This window comes from Delphinapterus leucas, chromosome 17 (genome assembly GCF_059928025.1).
Source record: "Delphinapterus leucas isolate spDelLeu-1000000601 "Yukka" chromosome 17, BTC_Dleu_Yukka2, whole genome shotgun sequence".
NCBI lineage: Eukaryota > Metazoa > Chordata > Mammalia > Artiodactyla > Monodontidae > Delphinapterus > Delphinapterus leucas.
In genome coordinates this window covers 248379-264421 of record NC_143145.1, presented here as the reverse complement: position 1 = coordinate 264421, position 16043 = coordinate 248379, and the positions used below count along the sequence as shown (strand labels likewise).

At 52.9% G+C, this 16043-nt stretch overlaps 1 protein-coding gene across 16 annotated transcripts in view; it reads right to left on the bottom strand.

The window, feature by feature from the left end:
* Positions 1 to 16043, bottom strand: part of ARHGAP39 (Rho GTPase activating protein 39) — a 72092-nt gene that overhangs the window by 52226 nt on the left and 3823 nt on the right. For 4 of the 16 annotated variants that reach the window (XM_030764188.2, XM_022555295.3, XM_030764194.2 and 1 more), the window contains exon 1: positions 2472 to 6198. The exons of 1 other annotated variant lie outside the window; for it this stretch is intronic. The gene's annotated coding sequence lies outside the window, so the exon portion shown is untranslated. 11 more of the 16 variants (XM_022555298.3, XM_022555293.3, XM_022555297.3 and 8 more) reach the window with 6 other exon arrangements.

Here is a 16043-nt window from a genome sequence, read left to right as displayed (position 1 = left end):
CCCCACTCCCCCGGGGCGCTGAGACGGCAAGGGCAGGGAAGGGGCCACGGCAAGGGCAGGACATCCCAAGACCCCTGCAGCCCACAGCCACTGGCGGTAACCTTGGCGGGCAGGGCTGGGCACTGGGACACTGAACGGCACCCTCCACCCACTGGTGTGTCCAGACCGACAGGAGCCGACTCTAGGAGGCCGCCCAGCCCTGCCCTGCCCACCCCGGCCTGCTGTCCTCCCCACCTCCACGCAAGGTGGTAGGGGCCAGCCAACCTGCACGACCTTCCGACCTTCCGGTCCTGCCTGCCATGGCCTGAGTCGCTCCCATAAGCCGACTGCCTCCCTGAGGACCTCCCCGCCCCCAAGGCTGAAAGGCCAGCAGATATTTCTGGAATGCAAAGCTGGCCAATTCCCACCAGCAGACAGACCATGCAGCTGAACACAGCCCAGCAAAGAGGTGGCCCAGCCAGGAGGTGGAGCCCTTCTCAGGCAGCAGCGGAGGAGGGGGCTGCGTCCACGGGGTCAACGGTGAAACCCAGAGATGCTGACCGACAAGGAGTCCCAAGGTCGGCAAGGTCACGTCTCAGAAACAGGAGTAAAATGCGGTTTCCACCACAGAAGCAACAGCAACACCTCCCTCCCACGACCCAGCAAGCAAGGAGGAGGGAGCGGAGCAGGGGGGAGGGTGATGCGTGGTTCCCAGTCATTCTCATAGCTCTCAGGCCCGGGGGGTGGAGGCACTGGGTGACCACAGGCTTTGTCAGGACTCACCCAAAGTGTGGGACAAAATATTAACCAGACACAGAGGAAAGGAAAACAAAGTGGAAACCTTTTCTCTATCTGCCGGAAAACCATCAGGAAACACGGATCTGGGCCCCTGCACACCTGCAGGTGGTGCCGGCAGTCACAGTAACAGACCCCACGGGTCCCACAGGGCCCTGTGCAGAAGGCCTGGGGCAAGCCCTGCTGTCAGACAGCGTCTGAGGGGGCTTCGCCTTCCTGGGGGGGCGGAGGGGGATGTCCCATCCAGTTCCTCGCTGAAGGTTCCAGAAAACCACTGATAAACATGAGGAACGTTTCATCAACTCAGACTGTCAGAGACTCCTTTCTGCCAAGTTCCAGTAGCAGAAGAGACGGTGCCTTCCTGGCAGGGCCAAGCCTGCCAGGCCGCTGGGAGAGCTGGGACCCGTCGTGCAGGGGACACGCCCCCCACCAACACACACACAGGAGGCTTGCCCCAGGACCTACTGGGAGTAAAGACTTCAGAGAACACTGCCATTTCTGTCACAATAATGAAACAGACAGCTTTGACCAACCCTCTTAAGAGAGAACAAACACACTATTATGACAGTTTTAAACTACTGAAAAAAAATTTTAACCCATTGATGAGATAGGAAGAAAGTTCGGAACCTCAGAGGGCAAAAGCTAAGTAAAACCGGCAACAGGGGAAATCAAGGCACCCCTCTGCTGTCTGCATCTGAGGGCCTGGCTGATCTTGAGCATTTGTACTGTTTAGAAGAGGCAGGCGAGCGAACAGAAAGCCTTGGATGTGCCCAGGTGTGGACCCTCTCGGAGACACCCCCAAGGCTGAGGCCCCGAAGGCATCAGGTAAATGAGGGCCACTAGGAAACCCAGCCCTCCCACCCTGAGGAAGCAGGAGCTGCAGGGGGAGAGGGAGAGGTCAGCCCATACCTGGGATGGAACTAAACAGACGCACAGTGTTCTAAGAGCACTGAATTGTTTGGAGGAGAGTAAAAATATCAATTAATTTAGATTTTGATAAATGAATTCTGTGTGTTAAAATATCCAGGGCAGCCACTACGGAAGCCAAGTGAATGAATTCCAATCTAGTTGAGGAGAGAAAAAGAAATAAAAAAAGATCAACCCAAAAGAAGTTAAGGGCTTCCCTGGTGACGCAGTATTTAAGAATCCACCTGCCAGTGCAGGGGACATGGGTTCGAGCCCTGGTCTGGGAAGATCCCACATGCCACGGAGCAACTAAGCCCATGCGCCACAACTACTAAGCCTGCGCTCTAGAGCCCGCGAGCCGCAACTACTGAGCCTGCGTGCCACAACTACTGAAGCCCACATGCCTAGAGCCCACGCTCCTCAGCAAGAGAAGCCACCGCAATGAGAAGCCCGCGCACCACAACAAAGAGTAGCCCCCGCTTGCCACAACTAGAGAAAGCCCACGTGCAGCAACGAAGACCCAATGCAGCCAAAAAATAAATAAATAAATAATAAAATAAAATCGAATTTAAGAAAGGAGGAAAAAAGTAATCTGCCCCCAAATAACAGGACAAATAAAGTGTGAAATAAGACCGTAAAAATAAATTCAAATATAATAATTTTCATAAACATAAATGGACCAGCAGTCTAGCTAAGACAAAGACTGTCAGACCAGATTTTTACAGATCCAGATACATTCAAACACAAGGATGTGGAACTGTGAAGGTCAAGAATGGACAAGACACTCTGACCTGAGGCAGAGCTGGTGCGGCTCTGGGGTGTGGGCAGAAGGCACCTCCAGAAGCAGGCCTGACGGGCCGGCCCACCGCACGGTGGGGTGGGGGGCCACACATCTGTGAGAAGGAAGAGCCAGCACAGCTAACCAGGCTTCATCTCAGGGGACCATCCTTGGAACATCTCTGAAAACTGACCCCACACCAGGGCATGAAAGTCAGAGCTCCCAACAAAGGTCAAAGGCCCAGCTGCTCAGTCACAGCCCCACCCATGGGATACAGCAGTGAGTCAGGGAGTGAGAAGGCCCCGCCCCAGCAGTCATCCGTGGTCACAGCTCGTGGGAAAAAGGAAGATATATGCACCGCTTCCACGGCCAGCGGCCTCGGGGTCACGGCTGAGAAGCGACCTTTTGGGGAGGGACTGGAAAGCTGGCAGGACCATCATGTGCTACGAACAGGTGAGGCTGCAGCTGTCTGCTGCGGCGGCGTCTCTAAGGAACCTAGAACCACAGTCACCCCAAGGGCACCGTGGGCACCTGCGCACCACCCCACCGCGCTCCGGGGGGCACCTGCACTCCCTGTGCAGCACACATGGGAGAGCAGGTCACGATAGAGACAGCCTTCTGTATGCACAAGGGCAATCACCCCACAAGCAACTATGAGGAAGAGGACTGGGTGGGGGCAGGAAGCATGGAACCCACAACTCAGCAGGTGGCCTGAGTGCAACACGACACTGCCCTGACCACCTGTGAAAACGTGCTTGCTCCACAAAACTGCCTCAGCTTCAGCATCTAAACTGGCACAGACCTCGCCCTGGCGGCATCATTTACTGAGCACCTACTGTATACAGTAAAACGCTTGGGAAGAGCTGTACAAACACCATCACATTTCCTCTTGCACACCTGGGGACGCGGCAGCTGTGTCCGTCCTCACCTTACAGAACAGAAAACAAGGTCCCGTTTCTAAAAGGCCAAAGTCTGAGCTCACGTTCCGAAGCCCCTGCTGGGCCCAGCACGTGCCACAGGAGCTGGCCTGTCCGTCTATGCTTCTCTCCCTCCTGTCTGCTAGGAGCCCCATTCCCTGGGGCTCTCCAGGTGTTTGTTTTTTTTTTAACGTCATTAGATTTTTGTTTTAATATTTATTTATTTATTTGGCTGCGCCAGGTCTTAGTTGTGGCACGTGGGATCTTCGTTGCGGTATGCAGTACATGAACTCTTAGTAGCAGCATGTGGGATCCAGCTCCCTGACCAGGAATCAAACCCAGGCCCCCTGCATTGTGAGCGTGGAGCCTTAGCCACTGGACCACCAGGGAAGTGCCCCTCCAGGTGTTTGAGTGGAGGCCCTGCTTGCACCCCACCCCATGGGATGGGTGCAGGGCAGAAGCAACGTCCCCGAGGATCACAGGACACGCCCTGCCTGCTGGAAGCGTCAGCATGGGGCTTGGGGCCTGCAGCTGCTGGGCCACTTTGTCCCCAACAGGGAGAGGCTTCTCAAAAAAAAAAAAACAAAAAAAAAAAAACGGAGGCAGAAGTAAATAATAGGAAAAAAGAAAACGACCACCTGGCATCTGGATCCAGCCACCCCTGAAGCAGGTACTTCTCAGTACCTGTCCAAATGAGAGGACATGAATCCCTTGTCCTAAAGCTGGGATGCACTGGTGATCAGAACAGCCCTCCTGGGGCCATTTAGCCCCCCACACCTGCTGATGTTATGAGGCGGCAGGGAAGAGAGAGGGAAGGGGGAGAAGGGGGCCAGGGCACAGTGGAAAGGAGTCTCCAATCCCACCCCTTCTCCAAGGGCCTTGGTTGCAGCAGGCTGCCCCTCCAGGCCGCGGTACAAAAGGAAAGTAAGGAGGATTCACCAAGTCCTCAGAGAGCTGCACCCCCAAAAGAGCTGGAGTGGCTGGGGGCATGCAGGCTCTCACCCAGCCTGTCACCTCAACGTGGACAGCGTCCAGGGTGGCTCCTTACTCTGTGGCCATCGTAACGTCCAGAGTGAAGCCACTGTGGGAGGCTCATGAAGGGCTGGGACCGAATGACAGGAAAGCGGCAGCAAACACTCAGAGCGGTTCTCACACCCGGAGAAGACAGCGACGCCCAAAGATGGTCACTCCGCCACCACAAAGGGCCACCAAAGGACAAAACAGGACAATGCAGCATCAGGCATACAGACACCCGAGTGAAAGGAGACCCAGACACAGCCGTAGCGGAAGTACTTAAACCTCTCCCTGGATAACCAACAGAGCAAGCAGAGGACAAAATCAGGCCCACAGCTGTCCCGAGCAGAGCTGACCTGCAAGTAAGCGCGCTGCCAGCCCTCTCTGGTGTCTGCCTAACCTCAGCCACCAGCCGCTTCCTGACCCCATCGGCCCTGGGGTTTTAAACAGTGCACATGGGATGGATCATGTGCTCCTCGAGATCTCAACTGTTTCCCTGATCCCCAGAGCTGCCGGTTCACTCTCCTCGGGATTTTTCTTAGAAAACTGGAAGGTTTTCTACACGTTCAGAACAGGGTGTCATCTGCTGCGGCGCCCCGTGCGACGGATTTCCCACTTCACCGCACACCACACATCGCTCGACAGGTGCACGAGTAGCAACCTGGGTGGCAGCACAGGCTGAGCCAGGGCAGCATGACGGGTGCAAGAGGCAGGGAGACAGCGCGTCAGGGCAGCCGCCACACCAGCAGGTGCTGACTCGGCGCGTCAAGCAGGTGGTCGGCCACACGCACCTGGGTCGGGACGAGGGCCACGTTTTGGATGCAAGCTTAGGAGAAATCAGCACACAACAGGAACTCCACTTTCCTGCCCAGCGTGTTTACGGGCACAGCGAACTAGCAGAGACGACAGAGGTAAGGGCTGGAGGAGGCGAGGAAGCCCGCGTGGAGAGGGTGCTGGCAGCCTGCGGAGACAGGCGGTGGGGGCGGGCTCAGGGGAGCAGGGAGGAGGGACAGCAGGCACAGGTGCGCCAGGTACAGGGAGGCGGGGTGGTAACCTGGGAAGAGGCCAAGAGCTGTCTTGTTCGTTTTTAAGCTGTGAGAACCACCGCAGGAAAGCACCATGACAAAGGTGGGCAGAGGGCGCTGCCGCTGACGTGGGGTCACGGGGCCTCGTTTCAGCTGAAAACCTCCAAAACACTTGTTACTGAGAGGCGTGCGCCAGAGCTGACAGGCTCCTGCTGGCATCACAGAGCCCCGGCCCAGGATGCGGTGCCCAGGGACAGGCCCGGCCCCGGGAGACCTTCGACACACTCTCCACTGACCTCTCTTCACACCCAGACTCTGGACGTCCTCACACGAGCAGCCTACTTCAAATGCGAGTCCAGAAAGCAAGAACCGTCTTCTCCAACCGCCCCCCGGAGCCTAGGCGCCTGTCCTCACCGGGCCTGGCCTCTCCAGGCACTCAGCTGCCAGTACACGGAGCTGGGGGAGCCCACAGACGGCACACGTGGAGCGGGGCGTCCTCCAGGGGCGCTGCAGTGGAGCCGATTAATACGGCAAGTGAACAGGACCCTCCAGCCCAGCCGCTGAGGGCAAGCCCAGGGTCCCGGCAAACAGAGGCTGCTGGTGGGCACAGGGTGGGCTCGGTGCTCTGCCTCTTCCACCCACAGGCAGCCCCGGGGCACCGCCGCTTTGGGACCGCCTTCCCTTCTGCGAGAGCTTTTTCCTGGCTCCCGTTTCTTCTCTCTTTTTCCTGAAAAAGGGCAGGTGGGAGCTAAGGTTTTGAAAACGTGTGCGTCTGAAAACGCCTTTATCCTACCTGGACAGCTGATGGGCTATCTGGCTGGGTCAGAGTTCATGCGTCAGGTCTGGAGGTGCCTCCGAGGTCCCCTGCTCCTGCCGGCCAGCCTGCCCTCAGGCCCTCGCGGGGCCCCTCTGCTCCACACCCCATCCTGTGCTGCTGAGGCTCCTGTACCAGCTGCAGCGGCCTCTACTGGTCTATTTCCTACTGTTCATGTCTTTCTGTTCTTTTGCACGACTGCGTTCGCTTCACTCACTGCACCTTTCACTCTGCCCTCCCGCCGGCACTCTGCCCCGTCGCCTCCTGCACAGCACTGCCTGCTCCCTGGGAATGTAAGTCCTCTCACCTCAGCGACGTGGATGCTTCTCCACTTCCTTCTGGAAGCTCAGCTCCAAATCTGGGCCTGGCAGGGCTGTACACTGGCCCACTGGATGGGCGCCAGAGTAGGCCTCTCTGGCTGGACTCTCCCCACCAAAAGCTGGTGCAGAGGGAAAGGCCTGGCCGCCAACGTCCTGGGCAGGTACCTGCATCCTCACTGGTGCCAGAGTCCCCGCTCCTGTGACCTCTGCCTCCTCTCCCAGGAGGAAAGATTTCACACGCCTCCTGGGACAGGGAGGGGCAGTTGTCAACTCCAGGCAGCGAGGGAGAGGATCTAAGTACACAACTACTTCTCAAACAGCCCTGGGAGAACCTCCATGGTACCCCACGGGCTTCCTCCCGAGTCTGTCCTAAGTGCCATCGGCATTTGGAACGCTCACCTCAAGTCTTAGGATTCTTTTTTTTTTTTTTAACCTCCTTTCTCCTCTAATAACCAAAAGCAGGTGTGAAGCGCCTCCCTGCCCATCCTACATTTCCACAGGGCACTCACCCTTCGGGGCTCACATGCACCCCATGGCTCCCGGACCACACCGTGGCTGCCACTTGAGGCCGAACCTCCTCCAGCATCCAGTCCCCATGGACCTTCCCCAGCACCCGCACTGCCCTGCGTGCACCAGCCTCCACGTGTTCCTCTGGGAGATGGGCAGGCGCCGACCAAGTGAAGCCCTACTGCCCAGGGATGGTCGGCGATTTGCACCCACACCCTTTACTGTCCAAGCACAGGCTCCAAACTCAAGGAGGGGTGGGAGCCCCCAGGAAGTCTGCCCAGCCTGTGGCACTGGCTTGAGCGCTGCCTCCCCCACGAGTATCCCAGGGATGCCCAGCTCTGCCCAGCTCTGCCCAGCTCCGAGCTCACGCCGAATCCTGACCTGCAGCTACCAAGACAACAGCACCACGTGAGCGACCAGAGAGCCCCTGCGAGGCTGTGACCCCACGAGCTCTGCCGGCCCCCCGGCCCGAGGCGAGACTGCCAGGGTCATGCAGACGTGGGACAGGAGGGTTTGGCCAGTTATAAAAGAAGGGTTTATTCTGGATGATGTGACAGCTGCCAGGGTTCAACCGTCAGAAGCATCTGCTAATAGGATGATTCAAAACGTGAAGCATTTAAATTGCACTAGTTGTAAAAGTCATAAGTGCAACATGGGCTAGACAGACCTCCTGCAGACCTCCTTGCATCAAGACGGCGCTGCTCCGCCCACTGCCATTTCCCTAGCTGAGCTTTCCAGTCTCCTATTTCTAAGGTGGCCGGTTATCCTAGGAAGATGCCAAGTACTGCAGCCTCTCCCAGAACCCACCCTCCCCATCGTCACCTGCCCAGCCCACTGGCACCGTCCCGCCCTGCTCCTGTCTCACGTGGTACCCACAGCACCGCCCTGGATCCCTCTCCCACCTCGCCTAACACCTGGTTCCTCACCCAAAATATAAAGTTACTTTTCTGTCCCCATTACTACCACACCAACCCCAAACCTCCCAAACACCAGCAAATTTGAGTGAAGAATCAGCAGTAGTACCGGGAAAGGGGTGGGAACACATAAAGGAAACAAGGGTGAAACTGGCGAGCAGGTCACCTGGGCGGCTCGAGCTGCTCCCGCCTCTGGGGTGAGGGAAGAGCACAGAAGGCAACAGGTCCTGGCCCCTAGCGCTCCTAACGTCGCCTGCAACGCAGGTGCCGCAATGCTGATGCCCGAAGGCTCCTGAACAGCTGGGGCGGCAACCGCATCGGAGAACGGTGGAAACACGCGGGCGCTCAGCCTCGCCCCGCTCCCGGCAAGAGGAACACGCTCAGAGGCACACTCCATCGCTGGGCGCTGCCGTGGCCAGGGGCCGCCCTTCACCGCACACAGTAAAGAGCATCTTGGTCGTTTCCAGGACGGGGAGGGCAGGGCGCGTCCGTGGGCGGAGCACCACACTGGAGGTCACCTTCCATCAGATCCTGAACTTACTGCTTCCCAGACCTCTAGACTCCAGAACCGCTACTGAGAAGCGCAAAGTCATTCGGACGCTCAATTCTCTCTGTCTCTTTCTCTCTGAAGGCCCTGCAAGGCTTCCATGTGTCCGGAGAGCTGCAGAGCGTCGAGCCCCTTGGACAGGGTTCCCAGACGTCAGTGCTCTTCTCTGCTCTCCCACCCCAAACCGGGGTTCTGCTGCATCTGGCACCCCTGCTGTTGCTGTGTAGTCTCTCTCTGAACCCTACAAAATATAATTATTTCATGCAAACATGTTCATCATTTGTTAACCATTCCATTTTGCAACTCATGCTTTCCCTGATGATTCTTTGCTTCTCTGAGAACAGCATTCCACCCTGCTCCGGGAGGCTACCCTGCAGGAGGCCAGTGTCTCCGGCCGCTCCCACCGTCCTCCTGGCGCCGGGACCACTGAGGAGCGGCAAGCAGGACCCGTCAGCACCCTGGAAGAGCTCTTACTTCTGGTTGCTTTAAACGTTGTCTTGGTCTTTGGTGTTTTGGAGCGTTGCTGTGACGTTTCTCAACATGGACGTTATTTATCCTGTTTGAAATAAACGATTTTTCCATCATCACATCTGTCATTAGTTCCAGCCAACAGCTCTTCCCACACTGTCTCTTCTCCATTCTAAGTTGGCTTTTGGGGCTGGCATCAAATGTATCTGAAACTCTTGCATTCTGTCCTCCACCCCTCAATCACCTTCTCCACCATACTTTCCATTCCATTAACTCTTTGTTGTTCTTATTAAAATCCTTTCACCTCGTTCACAAAGCCCCTCTTCAACTGCTTATAATCGAATATTTAGCCTGTTGGTTACTTTTTAAGTTTCAGCTGTCATTTGTTTCTGGAGATTCCCTTTGGTCTCTCTCAAATCTTCCTGACCCTTCCTGTTAGCCTCTTGTTTTCTGCTCTTCATTGTGGTTCTCTCTTTGACTTCCTTAAGGTCCCTGGTGCCTCTAAATTTTGAGCCTTTTGATGATTCTGTGGTGCAAGCAGGATTAGTTCTCAGCTCTGCTCACTGCCAGCACAGAACCTGCCGTTCTCAGATCTGCTAAGTCAGTTATGACGTATGCATCTGCCTCCCAGCTTCCAAAACTTTATTGCTATCATCTCCCTCTCACTTTACTCAGCCTTGTGAGTTTGACGTTTTTAAACATCACTTTCCTGTTCATTTAGCAGAATGGGAGAGAGTTTGGGAGAGAGTGAAGCTGTATACATGTGTTCAATCTGCCATCCTTACCTGAAAACCAGGAAGCTTTCCTTAAAAAGTTATCTTCAGCATGAAAAATGGGAGTTGGAGTCCAGACGTTTTTAAAATTAATTTAAATTTCATTTTCACCATACAAATTATTTCAAAATAGAGAAGAAATAACTTCTTAACCTCATCATCTATTAACATTAACCCACATTACAAATACAGGCATATTTGTATTTCCCCATGGAAATCATCCTGGTTAAAATTGTTTGGTAGAATATCTTTTGGTTTTTGATAGTTTAAGAGTTCATAGACTATATATATAATACATATATATATATACCTGACTCATTTGGCTGTACAGCCAAAATTTACACACTGTAAATCAACTATACTTCAATAAAACATTTTTTAAGTTCATAAATCATATAATTATTCTAATATGCATTTCAGTTTTGGTTATTAAAGGGGTAAAATTTGTATTTATGTCAAAAAACGAACTCAACAATTTCCTCAAAACAACATGCAGGGAAAAAACCTCAGGTTGGATTTGAAATTCAATTGGGAGAAGCATGCTGCATGCACCTCTGAAAATATACACATTGATACTATGTATAAAATAGATAACTAATGAGAACTTACTGTATAGCACAGGGAAGTCTACTCAATACTCTGTGGTGACCTAAATGAGAAAGAAATCCAAAAAAAAAAGGGGCTACATGTATATGTATAGCTGATTCACCTTGCTGTTCAATAGAAACTAACACAACATTGTAAAACAAGTATACTCCAACAAAAATTAAAAAAAAAAAAAAAGCGTCACCAGGGCACCCGCTGCTGAGTCGCCGGGACGCGCAGAGGCTCTAGGCGTTACCACAGGAAAAGCAACAGCAGATAATTTGCATCACTTGTCTGGAAAACAAGGAAACCCTTTTTTACATTCTAACATGATAGCCTATTTCTTATATGAAGGTCCTTTACCAGGGTTTCAAAGATGTTTTAGGAAATTGATTGATACTTAATGAGTTAATAAATTTTCCCATTTAACATGATGAAAAATAGACTCTATTTTCAAGCAGAATGTCTGATTTTCAGGATGGGTTACCAATGTTGAGTGAGAAATATGTGAACACTTGCTCTTTATAGAATATATTACAAGTGTTATTTAGAAAATACTGAAAATTGTTTCTGCTGCAAGGCACATCAAAGGCTCTATGCCCTGTTAGAGGCTCCCTGATGCCAAGGATTTGCTAAACTCAGACAAGTCCAAACAAGCTGTGGCCGGCCTGTTTTTTCGCCTGTGATCAGCTCAGTTCCACACAAAGGGTCAATGTGGGAAGGCAGTTTTCATGGCACACGTACAAAGCGACACTTCAAGACAGATGCAGCAACAACAACAACAAATGCTGAAGTACTGCAGGAAAAAAACAATGTTTCCTGACAAATACCTGTTGGGGCAGATAAATATCCCACAAAATAGTATTAAAAATTTGGGCTTCCTTGGGAGCGCAGTGGTTGAGAGTCCGCCTGCCGATGCAGAGGACACGGGTTCGTGCCCCAGTCCGGGAAGATCCCACATGCCACGGAGCGGCTGGGCCCGTGAGCCATGGCCGCTGAGCCTGCGCGTCCGAAGCCTGTGCTCCGCAATGGGAGAGGCCGCAACAGTGAGAGGCCCGCATACCACGCAAAAAAAAAAAGTATTAAAAATTTAGCTAAACTTTCTGGGACTTCCTGGTGGCGCGGTAGATAAGAATCCGCCTGCCAATGCAGGGGACACAGGTTCCAGCCCTGGTCCAGGAGGATCCCACATGCCGCAGAGCAACTAAGCCTGTTCGCCACAACTACTGAGCCTGTGCTCTAGAGCCCGCGAGCCACAACTACTGAGCCTGCGTGCCACAACTACTGAAGCCCACATGCCTAGACCCCGTGCTCTGCAACAAGAGAAGCCACCGCAATGAGAAGCCCTCACACTGCAGCAAAGAGTAGCCCCCACTCGCTGCAACTAGAGAAAGCCCACGCGCAGCAACGAAGACCCAACACAGCCAAAAATAAATAAATAAATTTATTAAAAAAAATAATAAAGGATATATGTAGATGTATAACTGAATAACTTAGCTGTACACCTGAAACTAACACAGCGTTGTAAATCAACTATAATATAAAATAAAAAATTAGGGCTTCCCTGGTGGCGCAGTGGTTGAGAGTCCACCTGCCGATGCAGGGGACACGGGTTTGTGCCCTGGTCTGGGAGGATCCCACATGCCGCAGAGCAGCTGGGCCCGTGGGTCATGGCCGCTGGGCCTTCATGTCCGGAGCCTGTGCTCCGCAACAGGAGGGGCCGCGGCGGTGAGAGGCCCACGTACCGCAAAAAAAAAAAAAAGAAAAAAAATCCTGCCAAACCAACAGAGAAGGCTCCAGCCCTGAGCAACACCATCCTGGGCCCCAGTGGCCTCAGGCAGGAAGGCCCACACTGTCCCTTGGCGGCCGGCCGCTGGGCTTTCTGCACATCCCTGCAAATGAGGGTCTCCGGGACCCACAGTTTATCCCCTCCCAGGTTTTGGGAACCAGAGGCTACTTCTTGGGCTTCTCAGAGTCAGAAGAAGTAGGAATCCTCATAGTATGGCTGAATTCTGAATACAAAATAAAAGGCCAACACCACCAAAACTAAATAGAAAAGCAGTATCTAGAGTCCAGAAGCTGCCATGACACGTGCAATCGGATGCACAAACAACCTGAAGTCTGTCGGCTGGGAAATTTGTATTGTACATGCTTCACACAATCCCAATGGCTAGGAAGCACATGCTGGCCACCAGAGAAGTCCCAGGAAGCAGCTGAAGGGACTGTAACAGAACCACCAGCAGTGTCTCAGGATGACATTCCTGTGAAGCTCCACATATGAAGGAAGCACCCACATCTCTGGTTCGTGCTGGGCCTCCAGGAACTTTAGGAAGGACCGAGAGAAGCAGCAGAACAGACAGAGGAGTGCAGCGAAGGAGGAAAATAGGCTCGAGTAGTGGGGGCCAGATGAGGGGCTCCCATGCCTGAGCCCAGCACCCTGGGGCCACGCATGGTTCTGTTCACAATGCAGCCGGCTACACTCAGGTCAACCAGTCTGCAAGAGGACAGAAAACGTGCTCTGCTGACTTGGCCTCTTGGTGTTGAAATTACTTTTTTAGAACCCTATACACGTATAACACTCAGTAATTTACAGAGTCCTCTGAAATTCAGTCACACTTCAGCCTCACAACACACCCTGAGAATAGACGGGACAGATATAATCTAATCCACAGATATGAGCCGAGGCTCGGCTGTTAAGCAATTTGATCGATTTACCTGTGATGGGCCACACTCCTCGGGGACTGAGTCAAGGCTGAACTCAAGTCTTCCACAGTGGGAACAGTGCTGTGTCCACTATACCCAGTATCTCAAAGGCCGATCCGGGAGTCACCGTGCTGCCCACTGGACTTCTCACCACAAGCCCAGGACAGAGTCAACACTAAGGCCTTGGGTCCCCCCTTGGAACGCTCCCTCCTTAAAAATCCTAATCACTCTTATTTTTAACAGCTTTATTGAGATGTAATTCACATACCATACAATTCACCCATTTAAAGCATACAATTTTAGAATATTTCAGTATATTCACAGATAGGCACAGCCTTCACCACAGTCAATTTTAGAATATTTTCATTACCCAAAAAGAAACCCCATACGCCTTAGCTGTCATTTCCCAGCCCCTGGCAACCACTAATCTACTTTCTGTCTCTATGGATTTGCCTGTTTGGGGCATTTCATATCAATGGAACCGTACAAAGCCAGACCTTTGTGTCTGGCTTCTTTCGCTCAGCATAATGTTCCAAGATTCATCCACATTGTAGCATGAATCAGTACTTCCTTTCTTTTTATTCCCAAATAATATTCCACTGTATGGACAGAACACACTTTGTTTGTCCGTTCATCTGTTGATGGACATTTTGGTTGTTTCCCCTTTTTGGCTATTATGAATGATGCTACTGTGAACTTCTGTGTTCAAGTTTTTGTGTGGATATGTTTTCCTAGTCACTCCTACCTATAAGAACACATGAAAGGTGAGCCAATTGCCAACTGAGAAACTCACCTAATCTGACCATCCTATATTATTTAAAATACAGACAGATAACTGGGAGAAATAAATGACCACAGAAAGTACAGTTAAAGACATTAAGAAACAAAAGCAAAACCTGATTTAACAGAATCAACAGTGATTAAACAAAGAGATGTCACTGCTAGGGATGGGCCCCACAGGCACACGTGCACATGTCCACAATGCTGTGCCTGCAGCCTGATTTTAACTGCGCGAAATACGATGTTCACCAGCAGGGGCTGGTTAGATAAATTATAGCACCTCCACTCAGCCAGACACGATGTAGTCATGAAAAAGAATGAACTGGAAAATGTACTGATATGGAGTGACTTCCCAAACCCAAACACATTTAGTTAAAAAGGCAAGGTTACGAAAAATTTTTTAAAGAAAAGAGCAGGAAAAAAAGAAGACATATACATGTTTGCGTGCATAGTTACAACAAAGTATCTCTAGAAGGAGACGGAGTGGGTGCCTCCAGGGGACCAGGCTTCTGGGGGCAGAGAAGGGAAGGAGGCAACAGACAGTTACACTGTGCACCCTCTGTGCCTTCAAACCCTGAAGATGTTACGTAGTACAAAATTTTTTAACCTTTTAAGGAGCAAAAATGAAAAGAATCTATGAGAATTAAAACATTTACACTTAGGAAAGCAAGAGATGAGAGGCCTCAGGTAGCTGGAAGCAGCCGCTGCTGTGTCAACCTGGGAAGCACAACGGTGACTCCCACCCAAAGGCGTCCATCCCTGCTGATGTTAAGACACAAAGGAAATGCTACACGAGGCACTGAGTCCGCTGCCCTCGAGGGCTCCCTGTGCAGAGGGGGACAACTGGAGGCTGTGCAGAGCGTTGCTGGCATGGGGACAGATCAGGCCCCAGGCAGGCCCCAGTGAGGGCCTAAAGAGCCACCCGAGCCCTGCTCGTGTGAGGGGAAGAGAGAATGCGGAGCAGGGCTGGGCCTGGCGGTGCTCAGCCAGAGTTGCCGGAGCGCTGGGTGCGAGTCGGGGCACGCTGGGCCACGGACAGCAGTCCAGGGGGCACGGCGAGCCGGGGAGGAGGGCAGGGCAGCAGCACGACTGGCACACATGCCCGGGGCCTGCTCCTCAGCCGCGGAGCATCCTGGGTGGCACGGGATGGCCTCCACACATTCGCTGCCGCTGCACCTGCTCCCAGTTGGGACGACCGCAAATGTCTCCTGATGAACCACCGATGGATGAGAACACTGACCTGCACACATGCCCTGAGCAGCTGCGTGGAAGATAGAGGGGAGGGGGTCCAGCCAGGAGGCACCGCCACAGTGCGGACGAGACAGGCACAGGCCCCGCCTGGCAGCTAGCCCTGCTGCCAGAGGAAGGGGGATTCATTAACTACGTGGAAGGTACGACGAGCAAGGCAGGGAGCAGCAGCATGCGGGGGAAGAACCTAGCACATGATGCGCCCAGAGCACCAGGCGGCCAAGGCTGGAAGTGAAGCAGGAGGCAAGGCCTGAGACGCCTGCAGGGCTTCCACGCAGGCGGCTAAGGGAAGAAGTGCGGCTGGCACTTGTCTGCTCCCTTGGGGTGGTCCTAGCATTGGCTCCCGTTATTTGGCCACCCTCCCTGTACGAGGGCTGTCCATCCTACAGCCTGCCCCTGGCCGTGGGACGTAGCTCCTCCCCCGGGGCTGGGCCAGGGGACCTGCTTTGGCCACGGAACTTGAGTCTCCAGTTCTAAGCTGAAGCTCAAAGAGAGGCTGAGTCTCTGCCACTCTCTTGCCATAAGAATAGCGTGTCCCAAACAAGGGCACGTCCCCGATCCAGCAATGAAGACTCTCAGAAAAGAGCCTCAAGCAAATGAAATGTGAGCTAGAAATAAACCTCTGACTTGTTACTGCAGTCTTTCTAGAGAAAGCTGCCCAATAAACTCCCTGATTTCTTCCTTCTCCAACCTGTCCTACGCATCACGGCCAGGTACACGTTCCTAACCCATTTTATCAGGACTTCCCCTACTCACAGACCTGAAGTGGCTCCCTATAGCCAGAGAACTGAAATCTAAAGTCCTTCACCTAAGTTCAAAGATCTTCACGTTATAACCCTTATTTCCTCTTATTCCTTATACAAACTTCTAACCCCACAAACCACACATGAGCCACCTTCTTGCCTTTACTCCCAAGACCTGAAACCCTTTCTGTCTGTAGTGCTGCAGTGTCCTCCATCCTTCCCCCACT